At 36.0% G+C, this 13265-nt stretch overlaps 1 long non-coding RNA gene across 9 annotated transcripts; it reads right to left on the bottom strand.

Moving 5' to 3' along the window:
* Window positions 1–433: 433 nt before the first annotated feature.
* LOC145137470 (uncharacterized) lies at window positions 434–3820 on the bottom strand. 9 transcript variants are annotated; one of them, XR_013721086.1, is made up of 9 exons: window positions 3303–3820; window positions 2948–3041; window positions 2255–2536; window positions 1836–1982; window positions 1633–1736; window positions 1451–1540; window positions 1176–1268; window positions 734–884; window positions 434–655 (listed from the first exon to the last, which is right to left on the bottom strand). It is a non-coding gene; the product is annotated as an uncharacterized LOC145137470 (long non-coding RNA). The 9 variants fall into 9 exon arrangements; XR_013721087.1 differs by having other exon boundaries at window positions 2948–3044; XR_013721085.1 differs by having other exon boundaries at window positions 3243–3820.
* Window positions 3821–13265: the final 9445 nt, after the last annotated feature.

Raw genomic sequence — 13265 nt, forward strand, 5'->3', positions numbered from 1 at the left:
CTTGATGTTTGTCATAGATCAATGGAGCGTGTGTGGTTAACCGGCATATTGATTCGGTGATAAGTGACATCAAGAGTACCAAGCAATTTGCATGGTTATTCACACCTTGTTTGTGATCCTCGATATCTCAGTCACAAACTTGAAAGACATAATTGAGATTTAAACATGTCATTGAAAAGTTCAATGAATCTCAAAGAATCTAGGAATTTCAAATCATTTTCAGCTTAATAATCAATTTCGTTTTTATGGTGGAAATTTGTAAAATCGTCATTTACCTACCTTCAAATATAAAAAAACTAAAATTTAATTAATGAATAATTCCAACTAGAAAGTTACCCCCCGCGTTGCGGGGGGCGGAAGGTGTTGCTTTTGTGTCAAAGTAAAGTACATTGCCTGAGTTATCCAAGATTAGTGATTTTATGATTGAAAAAGATTATGATGAAAGTGACTAAAACTTCAACTTTACTTTCTTCTACATTGCCAAATATTAAATAACTAATTACGGATGCTTATGATATCAAGTTCAATAATAACACATTAAATAATCATTTTCTCCTCAACTTTCTTTCCGACTCTTTACGACCTACAAAGGCTATTCACTAACCATGTTTTCAAGTTCCACCATTTTATGTGGCCTTTTCGCCTCGAGTAAAGTCTGTCAGCAAGTAACAACATGTAAAATGAGAATATCGCCCCCAAATGCATTTATAAATCAAAAGAATTAAAATAATACCTAGATGACAGCTTGAATTATTGCAACTACTTCTTCTGGTTTATGTTCAAGTAAAAAACCCCTTTTGCACATGAAAATCCACTTAAAATTGTATGTGTTTTCGTCGATCGATATCTGATTTGGTCAATTTCCCATAAATAATCAATATCTCCTGTAAAACACAAAACAAAAAACATATAAAAATAGATTTTTTGCTTACATACCCATGTCTTATTTTCTAGGACTTGACTAATTTATCCCTCAAGTGACAACATACAACTCAAAGTACATTGCTAGTTTATCGGAAAAAAATATCAAAAAATAATAATAATAAAAAGAAAAAAAAAAAACTGTAAAGTGGAGGTACAGATTTACTCCATTTATAACCAATAAATGGAAAATCAACCAAATGGCAATGTAACATATTTTAAGAGAAATGTGGGAGAATAAAGATAAACCTAACCTTCAAAGCAATCAGTTTCATGCTGAAGCTATCACATTTTGTAGTTGTCATCACGGTGCTTTCGTTCAATCATATAATTTGACAATGTAACTTCTGTACTTAAAAGAGGAGATTACTAAAATAGCCAATCGTTTTAAAAAAAAAAGAGTAAAAGAAATCAAAATCGATTTCAACATTTCCAAATGGAATCCTTTGGAGGAGTTGATGAAAATAGTAATTAATTTTAGATTTAAAAAAGCAAAATCTATATGCAAAGTAATAATTTTATATCATACCTGAAGAACAGAATGAGAACAACTCAAGAACCTTGCAACGTGGGGAGTTAGGGAACCAAATACAGAATGTGGGGTGAATGGTTTGACAATCTGTAGGACAGAAAAACGAAAAAATTGTCAAAGTCTATGGAAAACAGTAAGAGAAAGTGTGAAAGGCGATTAAAAGATTCGTGTTTACTTACATATTCATTCTTCCAAAGCCCGTTTCGATTCAATGAAGAAAATTCAAGTGAAATATACGGAAAAAAAAAAATCATACCGGGTTAGTGTTTTTTCGATCTAGTTACTGGAGAAGAAACAAACAAACAAACAAAAGATTATTATAGTTGGATGTTAGAGTAATCTTCAAATTCCCTTCCATTTCCAAAAAAACATGGACATTTACCTGAGGATAAAGCACATCAAGATTCTGAAGATAAGCAGATTCAAATCCAAATCCCAACTTACTTTACCTGGTCCAATCCATGCTCCAAACAGAATCAATCTATGCACGAATGGACAACTCTGCTTTCAGGTTGTTTAAGGCCACAATCTGGAATATAAGATAGAAGTTACAATTTCATCATTTAGACATCATTCAAAAGAAAAACTTCAAATATGTACTTCAGAAACTGAAAATAGAAAAATTCAAACAACTTTTTTACTTACAGTTCAATGCAATACATTTATGAACAATTTCATAAGATACAGTTGTAAAATAAGCATGTTTCATGGTGAATGACAATTTACTTTAATTTTACATATATAACAATTGAAAACAAACCTAAAATCAAATGCATTACACACATGAATCAAAACAGATACCTTGAAAGAAATCCCAAACATGCGATATAATGGATTGGTAATTTCCCAAATCTTTCTTCCCTTAAATAGCCTACAAAATAAATCTGAAACCATGTTCCTGTAGCCCTAAGAAACCATTCAGTCACTATTCGTCAACATTATCCGACCAATTAGTTAATTTGATATCCTAACAAAAGTCACTGCAGTCTCTAAAATTACAGAAAAATAAGACTCACCCCCTTCTACAACAGGGCAACCAACAATTCTTTGGTGATAGTAAGATTTCACAATAGCAGGAACTTCCTATAGCCAAAGGCAAAAGAAAACATGAGATCTGATGTAGGGATTTCATGATACCTTTATAGAGTAGAGTATCCCCAAAGGCCAAAACAGGTAATTCATAAACTAAATTTCATGTATATGTTGCAAAGTGCTAAAATTACTTCTTAGATACTTGGCATTCAAAGCATTATATATTGATGATATTAGGGATAGGTAACAAAAAGCTATAGCATGAGCAAAGAATTGCACTTTTTTACTCAATATCATTACTTAGAGTACATATTGCATTCCATGACTTACAATTGGGACATGTACAGAATTGGTTCATTGGTTAAACCAATTGAGCTCCAATTTCAGAAAAAAAATCCAAAATTTTTACTGAATTGCATTACTCAGACAACAAATTGCAATCAGATGGTTAGAATTACGTACATAAATCCATATCTTTATCCCAAAAAAGCAAACTGTTGATTGAATAAGTAAAAACAACGCGTAATTGCTCCCACAGGTCCTTCTTACTTGTCCGCTGCTACAGAACACCAAGTGCACATGTAAGTAAGACGTTTAATGGGAAACGGCTTATGCATGTAACAGAACAAAATCCCTAATAATAGATAAAATTAAATACGCAAATCCAAATCCATTGTCCAGATCAAACCGTAGAACCCTAATTCAGTATCAGATGGTTCAGACTGAACATAAAGATGTTGATATTGGCGAAATTAACTGAGAATCCGTAGAGAATACTGTATTGTAAAACAGTTGAAGGGTATCTGCAATAAATCACCGATTGCAGACCGGGAGGTGAAGGAGTGGAAACGTGGTTGTAGACTGGAGTTTGGAGCGCAGATGGAATCCACAGCAGTAGGTGGGGCTGGAGACAAAGGTGGTGGATTGGAACAGTAATCGTTAACAACAGAGGGGTAATAAACCTCAATTAGAGGAGACGGTGGAAAGAAAGCCGTGGGAAGCATCTGGAATCACTTCGAGGGAAGAGAATGAACGACCGAGAAGAAAAAAGAAAATTTTGAAAAATTATGTCGGGCTGCTTCTCCACCTCTAGCGACGCATTCCGTCATCGGAATATTGGAGTTGGTGGTGAAGAAGAAGGGAGAAATGGTGGATACGAAGAGGGTTGGGAGACGGTGGAATCTGGAAGACGGATAAAAGGAAGATTGTGGAAGGATCAGGTGGAAGGATCGGGAAGTAAGTGTGATTGAAGAAAGCGAAAGTCGAATGAGAAACAGGAGAAGAGGAGATAAGAATAGAGAAGCATCTGAGGCGGTTATCGGTGTACGGATTGGGTCGACAATCTTATAACCACAGACATAGGGACGTTAACCATCTTGACATATTACAAAAATACAGGGACCTGGAATGTAATTTAAGGGACCAAAATAGACAAAAATAATGCTAAATTTACTGTTCCTTTTGTTCACAATTTTAATATATATATATATTAGAAAGGTTACCCCTGCTACGCGGGGCAGAAGCTTTCAATGTTGTTTCCGAATTGATAAATATGACAGACATAGAAAGTGCAAGGATGAAAAGTTCGGGCTTTGCACCGGACAAAAAATGTAAAAGTTTTGACTGCAAAGACCAGAAGTGTGAAAATGGCTAAAGAATTAAAGGGGTAGGAATTAGCAACTTTTTAGAAAATGGATCAAAGTTGTCAAACCGTTAAAGTTTTGTGGCCAAACTTTAAATATTAAAAGGTTCAAAAAAAGTGTAAAAATATTGATTGCAAGGACCAAAAGTGTCAAAATGGGTAAAGAATAATGATCAAAGTTGCCAAAAAACATCCAAATTTAGTATTCCTAACTTCCAACAATAATACAGGGACCAATTCTGCCAAAAAAATGGGAAGTTGAATGGAAGACAAACAAAATGACATGAATAAATTAATTAAAGAAGTACACCGACGGGATATGTAAATCAAGAGACCAAACTTGGACAAAGTATCCCAAGTTTACTATTCCTTTCTTCCACAACTTTAATATATATATATAATAATAATAATATAAATGTCATAAAACATATTAAAACTAATACAAATCATAAAACAATAATACAAAACAAAAATAACATTGAAGTAAAAGAACGATGCATATACTCGGAAGAAAATTATCTTTCATACAATTAAACATACACATCACTATAAATTCAAAAATTTCATCCCAAATCAACTTATTTTATGTTTCCTTCTAAAATTTCCAATTCTCTTTAAAATAAGCAATACCCATCAAATTCCCCAAAATTCCGCTCCACATTTTACAACCCTCTCTACCAATAAGTTCTCGTATTTCCATCTCTCTGTTAAAATCAAAAGTGAATACACCAATGATACCCCCTCCCAACTAGCTTTAGATATGTAGCATTGCCCACCATCGACCAAGTTTCCACTATCGCATTTATCCAATGTTTTAAAAACCGGTTTTTTAATTGAACATGTCGGTGACGTTTTCTGGTTCAACAGAATGACCAAACCGGTTCTATATTTTTATATGTTTTTAATTATCCTGCATACATTGATTACAAAACTTGTCATCTTTTTAGTGTTACAAACATAAATAGAATGCATCGTATAAAAACAATCATTATAGAAGCCAAAATCAAACAAAAAAGCCCAAAACAAACACAAAAATCTAAGACTCTCCGGTTCAGTCCGGTCCATTCCGGTTCAATTAATCCGGTTGAACCGGTTTTTTACCAAAACCGGCCGGTTCAATCCGGTCAGAAAATCGTTATAAAACCGGTTCAAAACAAAACGTCGTCACCTCCGGTTCCCAGTTCGAACCGGTTTTTAAAACACTGCATTTATGTTCCGGTATCCGTTTCTTAAACCGCTCTCTTCAGACCACCTCTCTTTCTGTTTGTTATTAGAGCATCCACAATGGTGAGTTCAATGGGAGTGTTGAATGAAGTGGCAAGTCTGTGTGTGTGTCATTCAATGGATGAAACTCTACCATTGTGAGACGCCACATTGGCATTCAATGGATTTGTAGTTCAATGGCCATTTAACTCTTCAATGGGAAAAAGAAAAGTTTTTTAATTCTTAATTATTTACTATAAATTACATTTTGTAACATTCTATTGAACTTTGTAGAGTTCAATGCATTGTGAGAAAAAATGATAAAGTTGTATGAATTGTAAAAAGATGATGTGACAATCCATTGAACTATATGGAGTGCAATGCATTGCGGATGCCCTTAATAAAATGAGTCACTTTATATTTCAGGTATTTGACAATAGGAGGATCGCCATCGGGGGCGCTATTGTGACATCTTCGCCAGCTAACAACGACAACGACTAGGAACTTGGTATCTGTAACGCCCGTAGATCCGGGCAAGTCAATTTAGAGATAATAGGGGTCGAAAACGACTTTTCGACAAAAGATTATTTAGAATAAATAATCTTAACCAAGTTGTAGAATACGTCTCAAGGTTTCCGTACATATAAAGAACGCCGAAATCCGAGTTATAACGAAGAAGTTATGACCCGTCGAAGTTTTACGACAAAACCGACACGACACCGGGAGACGTAAATAGTGAATTTACGATAGAGCGACTTTTAGCCTTAGCGATCTAAACGAAAGTCGTAGAAAACGTTAAACCGATAACATACAAAAAAAGAACGCCCAAATCTGACTTCGTATAAGGAAGTTATGAATTTTCTAAGATTTGGCATAGCAGTGCACGGCCCGAAACTCGAATTTTAGATCGAGCGGTTTTTGGCCTACGCGAACTAAAGGAGAATTGAATATCTCATTAATAGGAACTCAACGGTAAAAAGACAGACGAAAACGGAGTCCGTATGTAGAAGTTATGAATTTTACGCGGACATTTAACAGTATAATCTCCTCGTACTGTTAAATTTAAGATTGGTTGAGAATTAGCCGACGGAGTCAAAATGAAAGTTGTAGATCTTATTTTTACCTACGCGTGGATATAAAGAACGTCAAAAACGGAGGTCGTATGTGAAAGTTACGGATTTTAGAAGTCGGAAGTGTGCGGTGCGAAAATGTGTGATGTGGCACAATCTTGGCCATTGCTTTCTCCCCAAGTCTTGCCACTAGATGGTGACATGTGGCACCAAGTTCAACCATTTTTCACCCTATAAATAGAACCTCTCCCACCCTCATTTTCGTCACACCTTTCCCATTCTTTCTTCTCTTTACTCTCTCTCTAAAACCTCTCTCTAACCCCCCAAACCCCCCGAAAAGCCTAGGGAACCTCCCTAGCACGAGGCGGAAGCCCCGGAGTGCTCGACGGCTCCGAGAAGAAGAGCTTTTCGGCTCGGGAACGCTGCTCCAAGCAAAGTCCGGTTTTCTATAAAACCCGCTGTAAGTGAGCTACGCCTACGCTATTTTTAATATATCGTTTATTTAATTATAGTAGCGTTATTAGGAACTTATAATAAGTACTTGGCTTATTATGGGTTATATAAGTATTTTTTTAACGCTTATATAATAGTAATAATAGCTAGACTATTAATTAGTCTCGGCGAATAATAGACTAAACTCTAGTGGTAATAATACTAGGTTTCGTCGAAGGAAATTTTTTTTTAAGAAGCGAAGCGCTGTCTGAGTTCGGAATCACCACCTTTTCAAGTGAGTGCATGGTCCCTTTCATCTTACACATAGATATGAAGTATTTTATATAAATTATGTGTTATGTGTGCATATTATCTGAATACTTGCTGTCTATTATGGATGAATGATTTTATACATGTTTTAAATGATTTAAATATATATTTATTTTATATCTACAAATATGTTGGGATAAAACATGGGTAGATGAAATAGTTGGTGTGTGATGAAATAAAATGATGAGAGATAGGTGATGATAGGAAGGTGATGATAATTAGGTGATGGATAGGTGATGATGAATCGGTGATGTAGGATGAAAGATACTATAACCTTGACCGTCAATGTGGAGTTGTAGTCATCTACCAGAGTATAGATGGCGACCACGGACTATTCTAGACAACCCCATGGAAACACCAACAGACTTATAACCTGTAGGTGATGAATTACGAGTTCAGGCGATGTTATGACTGAGTATTCATGTGATGATACTCTAACCCTTACTATGAATTACGAGTTCAGGCGATGTTGTAACTACGTATTCATGCCTTAGGAACGAACATATAAGGAAATGTGATGTAAAGAGATGAGAGGTAAATACGACGTAGGAGATGACCCTTAAGATAATTCTTTAGGGAATATTAAATGAAGAAAAAGGGATGGGTAATTGGGTTGATTGTTTGATTGTTTAAACATAATAATTATATTATTGTGGGTTGAAAACCCTATGTACTCACCAGGTTTCCCAACCTGACCCACTCAGTTTATTTGTATCACAGGTGTCGATATGAAGTTACATTACACTGAGAGATTAAGGAGATATAAATCACTAGTGATAATGAATGTAAGTTCTGTTTATGCTTATGTTTCTGTATTGACGATGACATCCCAAATGTTTTAAAATGAATAAAAATACATTTCTTCAGAAATGCTTTGATAACGTATTTATCATGTTTTACTGGGAACAAATTCCGCAACATTTTTATTAAAAGAGGTACTCTGATTTTTATAAAGCATAAACAAAATCGGTCTTTTCTGGCCGTGAAAATGGGGATGTCACAGTTGGTATCAGAGCATTAGTTTAAGCGAACTAGGAATTTGTAGGAAATTTCTAGACTTAAACTTAGAGTGCAAAGCGATGATTGTGAGATGAGTGTCTGCTATATTTTAGACACGAGCACTAGTTTATTTTAGGAAAGATGCCTAAAATGTTTTATGTGCTAAATGTTTTATGTTATAGCTATAGAGATGTCTTATATGCTATTATTTGTTTGGATCTATGGTCTATTGCCGACCGGATCTGGAAATTTTATGTGTTCAGATTTCTAAACGTTTAATTACGATATTAGAACTGGCATGTAACTTTTCGGAGTAATAGGGAGATTTATACGTCTATCGTAAATAAAACTTTCCTATCTTAAATTCTCGCCTCGGTACACCGAATGTCTACTTTGGTACAAAACGTCATGGTGAAGACAGACTAGGAAATATCTGAGGAAGATGACAACCTGAGCCGAAGAATGTGACGGGTCATGCATCGGTCGTTGCTCCTGCACCCGAACCTATCACAATGGCAGAAGTTCAGGAAGTGATTCGGACCATGATAGACTGATAAAATAGAGGAAATAATAAGGCTTACGATAGTGAATGATACCTATCAGAAGATATCGTAAGAGAGGTATCTTGCCTTTAGAATGCGTCTAATAAATAATACGTCTAGTATGGGAGAAGTACAATTTCGATTGGAAGAAAGAAAGAATTCTTGGTATAATCCATAAAGTTATCCCATGGTCTTGAATTTCCAATACCAACTGAGTTGAAGCAGAATTGATGATTGAAGATGTGCATGGAAGAAGTCCTAGTAGAGTCTAGGGAAATTTCTTTTTTATGATTATTTGGACACACTCGTATGTGTTAAATTGTTTTGTGATTTTAGGACTTGGGGACTGCGAGACAATACTTGGGACGGGTATAAGTAGGTGTGAAAGATAGTAGATGCATATACTACCGGAAGCACAAGACTCACGCTTGGATCAGGGAAAGTCACAAGGTTACCGAGAAGCTAGTAGTTGATTCCGTTTTGTTCAGGTATGTCATTACCATTGTTTCGGTAATGACTAAGAAGATGATTGTTATTCCGACCCTAGTGGTCATATCAAATTGAGTCCGACTAAGGCGAGTATGTTACATGGTTCAGAGAACCAAGTCCGATGTAGCATCTGACTTAAGCTAGAAGATTGAAATGAAAGATAATCAAAGCGATCAGTACAGGTATCACGACAGTTGCTTGTAGCTAGAAATGCTGCCTTTTAAGATGTCATAAGAACACGAAGGAAGGTATAGTCTGTTCCGGAATTTGACTCTAAAAGACCTGAGTCTAAGCATTGCAACATACGATGAGAGGTCATTAGAACATGACCTATCGGTCTATTATGATAATCGAAGGAAGAAACTTATCTCAAGTTTGTTAAATAAGGAGTCTCCAATAAAGATCGAGATCGTGACATGAAGATCATGATTGGAAGTCTAACATAAGATAGAGAGCGGATGCAAGATTGAGCACCGCCTGTAGTCAAGGAGTCTAAGAGTTAGATACTCGTTCGAAGAAACATCAAAGTTATAACTTAGGATGAAGAGATAACGTATGGAGTCATCATGTGAGCCCGATTTCGTTGATGATTCCGGGACGTAATCATCCTAAGGGGGAGATAATTGTAACGCCCGTAGATCCGGGCAAGTCAATTTAGAGATAATAGGGATCGAAAACGACTTTTCGACAAAAGATTATTTAGAATAAATAATCTTAACCAAGTTGTAGAATACGTCTCAAGGTTTCCGTACATATAAAGAACGCCGAAATCCGAGTTATAACGAAGAAGTTATGACCCGTCGAAGTTTTACGACAGAACCGACACGACACCGGGAGACGTAAATAGTGAATTTACGATAGAGCGACTTTTAGCCTTAGCCACCTAAACGAAAGTCGTAGAAAACGTTAAACCGATAACATACAAAAAAAGAACGCCCAAATCTGACTTCGTATAAGGAAGTTATGAATTTTCTAAGATTTGGCATAGCAGTGCACGGCCCGAAACTCGAATTTTAGATCGAGCGGTTTTTGGCCTACGCGAACTAAAGGAGAATTGAAGATCTCATTAATAGGAACTCAACGGTAAAAAGACAGACGAAAACGGAGTCCGTATGTAGAAGTTATGAATTTTACGCGGACATTTAACAGTATAATCTTCTCGTACTGTTAAATTTAAGATTGGTTGAGAATTAGCCGACGGAGTCAAAATGAAAGTTGTAGATCTTATTTTTACCTACGCGTGGATATAAAGAACGTCAAAAACGGAGGTCGTATGTGAAAGTTACGGATTTTAGAAGTCGGAAGTGTGCGGTACGAAAATGTGTGATGTGGCACAATCTTGGCCATTGCTTTCTCCCCAAGTCTTGCCACTAGATGGTGACATGTGGCACCAAGTTCAACCATTTTTCACCCTATAAATAGAACCTCTCCCACCCTCATTTTCTTCACACCTTTCCCATTCTTTCTTTTCTTTACTCTCTCTCTAAAACCTCTCTCTAACCCCCCAAACCCCCCGAAAAGCCTAGGGAACCTCCCTAGCACGAGGCGGAAGCCCCGGAGTGCTCGACGGCTCCGAGAAGAAGAGCTTTTCGGCTCGGGAACGCTGCTCCAAGCAAAGCCCGGTTTTTCTATAAAACTCGCTGTAAGTGAGCTACGCCTACGCTATTTTTAATATATCGTTTATTTAATTATAGTAGCGTTATTAGGAACTTATAATAAGTAATTGGGCTATTATTATGGGTTATATAAGTATTTTTTTTAACGCTTATATAATAGTAATAATAGCTAGACTATTAATTAGTCTCGGCGAATAATAGACTAAACTCTAGTGGTAATAATACTAGGTTTCATCGAAGGAAATTATTTTTTTTTAAGAAGCGAAGCGCTGTCTGAGTTCGGAATCACCACCTTTTCAAGTGAGTGCATGGTCCCTTTCATCTTAAACATAGATATGAAGTATTTTATATAAATTACGTGCTATGTGTGCATATTATATGAATACTTGCTGTCTATGATGAATGAATGATTTTATACATGTTTTAAATGATTTAAATATATATTTATTTTATATCTACAAATATGTTGGGATAAAACATGGGTAGATGAAATAGTTGGTGTGTGATGAAATAAAATGATGAGAGATAGGTGATGATAGGAAGGTGATGATAATTAGGTGATGGATAGGTGATGATGAATCGGTGATGTAGGATGAAAGATACTATAACCTTGACCGTCAATGTGGAGTTGTAGTCATCTACCAGAGTATAGATGGCGACCACGGACTATTCTAGACAACCCCGTGGAAACACCAACAGACTTATAACCGGTAGGTGATGAATTACGAGTTCAGGCGATGATATGACTGCGTATTCATGTGATGATACTCTAACCCTTACTATGAATTACGAGTTCAGGCGATGTTGTAACTACGTATTCATGCCTTAGGAACGAACATATAAGGAAATGTGATGTAAAGAGATGAGAGGTAAATACGACATACGAGATGACCCTTAAGATAATTCTTTAGGGAATATTAAATGAAGAAAAAGGGGATGAGTAATTGGGTTGATTGTTTGATTGTTTAAACATAATAATTATATTATTGTGGGTTGAAAACCCTATGTACTCACCAGGTTTCCCAACCTGACCCACTCAGTTTATTTGTATCACAGGTGTCGATATGAAGTTACATTACACTGAGAGATTAAGGAGATATAAATCACTAGTGATAATGAATGTAAGTTCTGTTTATGCTTATGTTTCTGTATTGACGATGACATCCCAAATGTTTTAAAATGAATAAAAATACATTTCTTCAGAAATGCTTTGATAACGTATTTATCATGTTTTACTGGGAACAAATTCCGCAACATTTTTATTAAAAGAGGTACTCTGATTTTTATAAAGCATAAACAAAATCGGTCTTTTCTGGCCGTGAAAATGGGGATGTCACAGTTGGTATCAGAGCATTAGTTTAAGCGAACTAGGAATTTGTAGGAAATTTCTAGACTTAAACTTAGAGTGCAAAGCGATGATTGTGAGATGAGTGTCTGCTATATTTTAGACACGAGCACTAGTTTATTTTAGGAAAGATGCCTAAAATGTTTTATGTGCTAAATGTTTTATGTTATAGCTATAGAGATGTCTTATATGCTATTATTTGTTTGGATCTATGGTCTATTGCCGACCGGATCTGGAAATTTTATGTGTTCAGATTTCTAAACGTTTAATTACGATATTAGAACTGGCATGTAACTTTTCGGAGTAATAGGGAGATTTATACGTCTATCGTAAATAAAACTTTCCTATCTTAAATTCTCGCCTCGGTACACCGAATGTCTACTTTGGTACAAAACGTCATGGTGAAGACAGACTAGGAAATATCTGAGGAAGATGACAACCTGAGCCGAAGAATGTGACGGGTCATGCATCGGTCGTTGCTCCTGCACCCGAACCTATCACAATGGCAGAAGTTCAGGAAGTGATTCGGACCATGATAGACTGATAAAATAGAGGAAATAATAAGGCTTACGATAGTGAATGATACCTATCAGAAGATATCGTAAGAGAGGTATCTTGCCTTTAGAATGCGTCTAATAAATAATACGTCTAGTATGGGAGAAGTACAATTTCGATTGGAAGAAAGAAAGAATTCTTGGTATAATCCATAAAGTTATCCCATGGTCTTGAATTTCCAATACCAACTGAGTTGAAGCAGAATTGATGATTGAAGATGTGCATGGAAGAAGTCCTAGTAGAGTCTAGGGAAATTTCTTTTTTATGATTATTTGGACACACTCGTATGTGTTAAATTGTTTTGTGATTTTAGGACTTGGGGACTGCGAGACAATACTTGGGACGGGTATGAGTAGGTGTGAAAGATAGTAGATGCATATACTACCGGAAGCACAAGACTCACGCTTGGATCAGGGAAAGTCACAAGGTTACCGAGAAGCTAGTAGTTGATTCCGTTTTGTTCAGGTATGTCATTACCATTGTTTCGGTAATGACTAAGAAGATGATTGTTATTCCGACCCTAGTGGTCATATCAAATTGAGTCCGACTAAGGCGAG

Source organism: Lactuca virosa, chromosome 9 (genome assembly GCF_052849685.1).
Source record: "Lactuca virosa cultivar CGN04683 chromosome 9, Lactuca_virosa_CGN04683_v6, whole genome shotgun sequence".
NCBI classification, from domain to species: Eukaryota; Viridiplantae; Streptophyta; class Magnoliopsida; order Asterales; family Asteraceae; genus Lactuca; species Lactuca virosa.